The sequence below is a fragment of the Eretmochelys imbricata genome, chromosome 14 (genome assembly GCF_965152235.1).
Source record: "Eretmochelys imbricata isolate rEreImb1 chromosome 14, rEreImb1.hap1, whole genome shotgun sequence".
Classification (NCBI taxonomy): domain Eukaryota; kingdom Metazoa; phylum Chordata; order Testudines; family Cheloniidae; genus Eretmochelys; species Eretmochelys imbricata.
The window spans coordinates 26,362,967-26,368,966 of NC_135585.1; the positions used below are offsets into that span (position 1 = coordinate 26,362,967).

The following is a 6,000-nucleotide window of genomic DNA, read 5'->3' on the forward strand; positions in this document are numbered from 1 at the left end:
GATGCTTCAAAGAAAGGTGAAAAAAGGCTTAATTTATACATTAATTTGATGTATAAATAGCTCTTATCAAACATCTCTGAGTGTGTATGCAAAAATACACACGCATTACATAGCACAATAACAGCTGGCCAGAATCAAACCCAGAATCAAAACTCTGCCTCTGAAAATGCCCTGTCCTCTGCCCCTGATGTGTGATCCAGCAAGTCACGGTTTCCATGCCAACCGCAGAGAAAACTTTGTTCCAGTAGCCAATTGGCTACTTAAATGCAGTTGGGATCTAGTGGGACACCTAAACTGCACTTCAAGGCAAGCACTTTCTTTGGTTTTGTTAGCAATTAAAATAGGCAAGTCAATCCAAGTATGCAAAGATTCCATAGATAATGGAGTAATGCTGTATGTGCGGGAAATCCCTCAAAATCCCTGCAGAGGAACAACCTGCCCTTAGGCATGAGACAGGACTACCCCAATCCAGCTGTTATCTTGCAGAATGCACAGACTATTAACAGCAGTCAGACAATTATACAGGCCATTTTTTATCCAAGCCACAGTATTTCCCTGGATCACTTTGTGGGCGAGAGTTCCGCAAGCTACGTATTCATTCTGGAAAGAAGTATTTTCCTTTAGTGCTTTTACATTTACTTCCCTTTTAAAGTCATCGAGTGTCCCCTTGTTCTGGTTTATGTAACAGGGTGAAAAAGAAAGGACTGGACAGTTCTCACTGTGTCCTTCCTAACTGCTGGTGCTAATGACCCACATAATAACACAGCCAGCGAATTCCAGTGGAGAATGAGTGAATTATATGTGGTCCCTGTCATAATGTTCAGTTCACCCACAGTTCGCATAATCAAAGCCCTCTTGATGTTAGACAGCGTATTCAATGACCTCCAAGCAGCGCACCTTCCTGTCGCTCTGCAATGTCCTGCTTATTATTAGTGTCCTCCTGACCCTGTCTAAAACCTGCTGCTTCTTTCCCCACAGATACAAAATCCTGAATGCCTCAGCCATCCCCGAAGGCCAGTCCATTGACAATAAGAATGCTTCAGAAAAGCCTCTCTCCTCCATTGATGTCGATCACAGTCAGTACAGATTTGGCCACTGTAAGGTAATGCTCATATGTAGAGGTGAGCATGTACCTCCACCTGGGGAGGGGCAGCGTGACACATGACAATAAACAGTGGGGAAAATTCATGAATACTGCACCGAACTGGAGCCTGGGATTTGATTTGCTATTTTCACACCCCTCTTGTATTCATTTCTTATAAATGTTAAGGTAGGAAGTCCAGTTCTACAAATGTTCACAGAAAAGGAAACTCAAGTTCACCATCAAAAGAGGAAACAAAATCCAGTAGGGGTGAGAGCAAAAGCAGAAAGCAGCCACCTGGAGGGCTGCGCGTGCAGCTGGTCTCCGAACTCTGCTGCTAACAGCAATGCCATATTGCCACAACAGAGCCATGCTGGTTGTGCCCATGTTAGATGTGGTGCCCGGTGCCTGCACTGAGCCCAAACATGCCTTTCTGGGCAGACTTGTTTCTCCCTTCACGGCTTCCTCTCTCCTTCACTGTGTCTGAGCTGGTGCTCAGGAAAGCAGCGACACACCTGACACGCAGGCTCATGGCTTGGATGTCCCAGACTCATGAGGAACAATGCCTTTTAATGGGCGAGAGAAACCCTAGTCAATTTCAGAGGGGGTAGCTTAATTATTGGGAGTGGACTACATCCAACCTGATTAAATTGGCCTCCAACATTGGTTCTCCACTTGTAAGGTAACTCCCTTCTCTTCATGTGCCAATATACATTTATGCTGTATCTGTCATTTTCACTCCCTGCATCTGAAGAAATGAGCTTTATACCCACAAAACTTATGCCGAAATAAATCTGTTAGTCTTTAAGGTGACACTGGACTCCTAGGTAATTTGCAGAAAACCTGCTTTGCTTTCCCTGCAAGAGCTCATAGGCGGCAGGAGCAGGAGCCTTTGGCCACAGGGCACTTTGATTTTTGGAAGAGCCTCCCATGGTCCATGGTAATTGCTTTGATATGCTGCAAAGATTGAAAATAAACCCTGGAAAATGGAACATTCCAGCCCCACACACTCTCATCAGCATCTTCTTGGGATGCAGACAGCATCTGCACTGGGGGGAGGACAGGTGAGGGGCACGGGGAGCAGTCACGACTACAGCTAACAGCACTTATGGAAGGCGCCGCTGTATGTTTCCCTGGCAATGTGCAGTCCAGGTTTTTGTGTGACTGCTCAGCTGTCGTGCTGGGCTGCAGAAGGGTAGCGTGTGGGTGAGCAATAGAACAGAAAGGGCTGTTACGAATTCGTGAGCATTGCTGTAGTAATAGCACCCCTCTCCCCCTTTGCTTACCATGGTCATTGCTGGCTTTGAACAGAGCCGGAGAAAACTACTTGGCCGGCTCCTAGTCACCTTGCTGCCGGGGGATGCAAGAGCCCTACCCTGATGGCTCATTAGTGGCTGTCAGCTTGAGCTCCCTAGCCAGATGTGGCATTATCATAGGGCTTTGCTTTAATAATTTGAGTTTGTCATGAGATCACGGAGGGCGCTGAGTGACTCATGCTGTTCTGAGAGCATGCCAGCAGGGCTAGGGTGACATGGGGAGCAGGCTCCAACTGAGTGACATGTGCTGGTGTCAGTGCACACTCAGGGCTGTCAAGGTGATCCAGCATGCCTCCAGCTCTTCAGGTCTTCACGCCATGGGAACCCTTTCTTTGCTGCTATGTCCTGTGTCTTCTCTGTTGGCTGCATGCCCGCTTTGACCCCAGACTAATACTGTATCTCTCCATGACGCTGCAGGTATTCTTCAAGGGTGGTTTCCTGGGTCTGCTGGAGGAGATACGAGATGAGAAGCTTGTGAGCCTCATCACCCATACGCAGGCTGTGCGCAGAGGGTATCTTATGTGTGTAGAATTCAAGAAGATGTGTGAGAGAAGGTAACAGGCAACTGCCTCTCTAAACCTGTATTCCCTGGGCAGGCGGAGTGCTGCAGCCAGTTCTTCTCAGTAGCATTAGCCTGAGCAGCATTGAGATTTGGGGAAATCACATTCTAAAGGCCCCACAAGTTATAGTCCAGAAGTGTTTTTTCTGTTCCAGAGCATTTCTTTGTGTTCTGTTCAGAGAGTGCCCATGATTGCAGCTCCACGGGGACTAGAAGTATCTTGTTTGCACCCAGTAATGTAGTGGTTTCAACATGAATCTCCCACAAAAGCTGTTTAGATGGTACTTAGAAACTGTCATTCTAATATCTGGAATTCATTCCTAACCCAAGTCCCATTGGCTCCATACTCTGCATTCTTTAAGCTGTAGTTTAATGGATTTTCAGGGAATCCATCTACACTCTGCAATGCAACATTCGCTCATTCATGAACGTCAAGCACTGGCCCTGGATGAAGCTGTACTTCAAGATCCAGCCCTTGCTGAAGAGTGCTGAAGTTGAGAAGGAGATGGCCAACATGAAGGAAGAGTTTGAGAAAACGAAGGAGGAGCTTGCTAAGTCTGAGGCAAAAAGGAAAGAACTGGAGGAGAAAATGGTGACCCTGCCGCAAGAGAAAAATGACCTGCAGCTCCAAGTGCAGACTGTGAGTAACTTCCACTCCTTCAAATGTAATGAACTGCCCCTTTCCTGCCTGCTTCCCTCCCTACTTCACAACACTCATAGACTAGCGGCCAGACTCCCCACTGCTCTGCCCCTGCTCTTGTCACTTACACCTCAGCAAAGTGAATACAAAATGGGCATAAAATGCTCCCACCCAGCAGCAAATAACCCCTGGAGCATCAGCCATGCATAGGTGCTGGAACTAGGGGTGCAGAGGGTGCTGCCACACCCCGTGGCTTGAAGTGGCTTCCATCTTATACAGGGTTTACAGTTTGGTTCAATGGCTCACAGCACCCCCACTATACAAATTGTTCCAGCCCCCCTGCAGCCATGGCACATAGACACAGCATACTCCCCACTGGGGTCTGTGAAATGTGAGATAGAGCACAAGTTGCTCCCACATCTGCTAGTGCAGAACCTACAACAGGTGCTGGAGGGGATACCTTGTTAGAGAAGGGATGGGGCAGAGACTGATCCTCATCAGCTGGCAGGGAGGGACTCTACAGCAGAGACTGAATCTTCATGAGCCAGGGAGAAGGTTGTGAACGTGGACTTGAGAATAGTCACAATGTGGACCAGTCCCCCTCTGTACAGTCACCCGTCTGTCGCGAATGTACCCAGTCACTGGGTCCCATGTGCTTCCAAGCCTGCTAGGTCTGGGCAGAGTCTAGTCACTGTTATAGACTCATAGACTCAGACTTTAAGGCCAGAAGGGACCATCGTGATCATCTAGTCTGACCTCCTGCACACTGCAGGCCGCTGAACCTCACCCACCCACTCCTGTAATAGACCCCCTAACCTCTGGCTGAGTTACTGAAGTCCTCAAATCATGATTTAAAGACTTCAAGTCATAGAGAATCCACCATTTGCTCTAGTTCAAATAGCAAGTGACCCATGCCCCACGCTGCAGAGAAAGGTGAAAACCCCACAGGATCTCTGCCAATCTGACCTGCAGAAAAATTCCTTCCCGACCACAAATATGGCGTTCAGTTAGGGTGTGTCAGCAATACACACCAGCCAGACATCTTTGAAAGAATTCACAGTAGTAACTCAGAGCCACCGTAGTAACTCAGTAACCTAGAGATAGTGTCCCATCTCCAGCCATGGGAGATATTTGCTACCAGCAGCTGCCAATGGGCCATATGCCATTGTAGGCAGTCTCATCACATCATCCCCTCCAGAAATTTATCAAGCTCAGTCTTGAAACCAATTAAGTTCTTTGCCCCCATTACTGCCCTTGGCAGGCTGTCCTAGAACTTCCCTCCTCTGATGGTTAGAAACCTTCATCTAATTTCAAGCCTAAACTTGTTGATGGCCAGTTCATATCCATTTCAGCATTGACCCTTGACTTACATAACTCCTCTCCCTCTCTGGCGTTTATCCCTGTGGTGGATTTATAGAGAGCAACCATATCTCCCCTCAGGCTTTGTCTTGTTAGGCTAAACAAGCAAAGCTCCTTAAGTCTCCTCTCATAAGGTAGGTTTTCCATGCCTCAGATCATCCTAGTAGCCCTTCTCGGCACCTGTTCCAGTTTGAATTAATCTTTCTTACACATAAAAGACCAGAATTGCACATCGTATTCCAGATGAGGTGTCACCAGAGCCTTGCAGAAAGGTACTAAATACTTCAGAGGGTCTCAGTTCACAGCCTTACCAGACAAGCCTGCAGCCAGTAAAGCTGAAGTCTGTAGCAAGGAGAAAAGAACCAGGTATTGGGAAAAGCTTTTCAGCTGTCACTCGCAGATCAGTACCTTTAGTAGAGTGAAGAGCCAGTAAAGCAGAGTCTTTGTAGTTATTTCCAGAACAATTATTTGTTAACGTTATGAGCCCTGGCCTCTTGTGCACATGCCCAGGCTCAGAAATCTTCACTGAGCACCTCCTTGGGCCATGGGACTGCGCAGTCAAGCTGCCCCAGGTCCTGAAACCGGCCTCTCAGACCTCCAGAGCCTCCCAGCCCTGTGGGCTATGTCTACACTACACACCACAGTGAGCTGCGTGTAGGGTGCACGTAGCTACTTGCTGCAGTGAAAAGCAGACCGTGACCGCGCTGCGGTGTGTAGCTACACGTCAGTGAAAGGCTCTGGCAGGGTGAGACAGTGGGGAAAGGCTTCAGCAGCTCCCCACCTTTCACTGCAGCGAGGAAAGGCTCTACCAGGGAAAGGCCCTGCTGCCTTCCCCATCTTGGAGCCTTTCCCTGCTGCATCCCCCCTCCCGGAGCCTTCCCCCTCCTCTGCCTCCCCCGTCCCAGAGCCTTTTCCTGTTGCTTTCCCCCTCCCAGAACCTTCTCCCTGCTCTGCTTCCCTGCTCCCAGAGCCTTTTCTGGCTTCCTCCCCTCTCCCAGAGCCTTTCCCCTCCTGTGCCTCTCCCCTCCCAGAGCCTTTCCCTGCT

General features: G+C 48.7%; 1 pseudogene; it reads left to right on the forward strand.

Moving 5' to 3' along the window:
* The window catches only part of LOC144274931 (myosin-13-like), a 28,978-nt pseudogene extending 24,088 nt beyond the window's left edge, over positions 1–4,890 (forward strand).
* The last annotated feature ends 1,110 nt before the right edge of the window (positions 4,891–6,000 follow it).